The sequence below is a fragment of the Nicotiana attenuata genome, unplaced genomic scaffold (assembly GCF_001879085.1).
Source record: "Nicotiana attenuata strain UT unplaced genomic scaffold, NIATTr2, whole genome shotgun sequence".
NCBI classification, from domain to species: domain Eukaryota; kingdom Viridiplantae; phylum Streptophyta; class Magnoliopsida; order Solanales; family Solanaceae; genus Nicotiana; species Nicotiana attenuata.
In genome coordinates, this window is record NW_017670267.1 from 965,770 (window position 1) to 966,840 (window position 1,071).

General features: G+C 37.1%; 1 protein-coding gene across 1 annotated transcript in view; it reads right to left on the reverse strand.

Moving 5' to 3' along the window:
- Positions 1-227: 227 nt before the first annotated feature.
- Positions 228-1,071, reverse strand: part of LOC109236988 (50S ribosomal protein L9, chloroplastic) — a 4,392-nt gene continuing 3,548 nt past the window's right edge. Inside the window, exon 7 of the mRNA XM_019403229.1 lies at positions 228-467. The gene's annotated coding sequence lies outside the window, so the exon portion shown is untranslated. The remainder of the gene's footprint in view (positions 468-1,071) is intronic.

Here is a 1,071-nt window from a genome sequence, read left to right on the forward strand (position 1 = left end):
CCCATGACATGAAGCAGCTCAAGAAATAAAAAATATAGGAAATTATTCTACGCAGAAAATTTTATGCAAATTCAGAACTAGAGTTGATGGTTTTGAATGATTATGATTTTATTATATGCAAAAAATTTAAGACTTTTTGCATGGGTACACATAGCTAAAAGTAATGAGTTCAGTTGAATACACGATAGGTCTTACTTTGATAAAATAATTACGTTGGAAACAAATGATTGAAAAGAAACAACAGGAAAAGAAGAGATAGATACAAGATTTGAATAATGGGAGTTTATAACAACCAACGCAATGAAGACCCACAATGACAAATGAAATAACAAGGCTTAGGATGAGAAATCTGATGTTACACGTCAGGGTAAATGATCTCAAAAGAAGAAAATTAATTTACAGAACTTGGGGTCCATATGTGGAGTCTGAATCTGATGTTTACATTGTTTATAGCAATCCTCCCCCACCTGAAATGGAATTAAAAAGAAAAGAAAACAGCAGTTCTGGATAAGAAATCTATATCAAGTTTATTGACTATGCATTATCTTAACAACTTAAAGGTTGCACAGGTTTATCCAAGACAATAACATATTCATGCATATCAACTACGAGGAGTAACATCCCAAACAAAATCCATGTCACGAACCTAATCAACCACGTCATCCAAACTCAACGTGATCAGGGTTGGGACAGCACGAGGAAAGAGTAAAATACGGGCAGGTCATGTTATTCGTATTAGAACACATGAAGTTGATTTTTGTTTTGAAGAGAGTTGTATATAATTCAGAGAATTTGAGTTCTACCATAAAAAGGTGGAAATTCAGAAGGGTTTGACTTATCTGCCCTCACGAGTCATAGCCTCATCGGAAAAACTAAAGGGTGGAGAGCAACAAGGGTTGTGGTGTAGTGTAAAGTACTCCTTCATTCATGATTAACCAATGGTCTCGGATTCAAGCCTTGGATATGGAGTCGCCTTTGTTAAGGTTCAAGCTTTGGGTATGGAGTCACCTTTAAGGGGGGGGGGGTGGGGGGTCGTTACTCCGTAGGTGGCGACCGTACGGAAACGAAAAC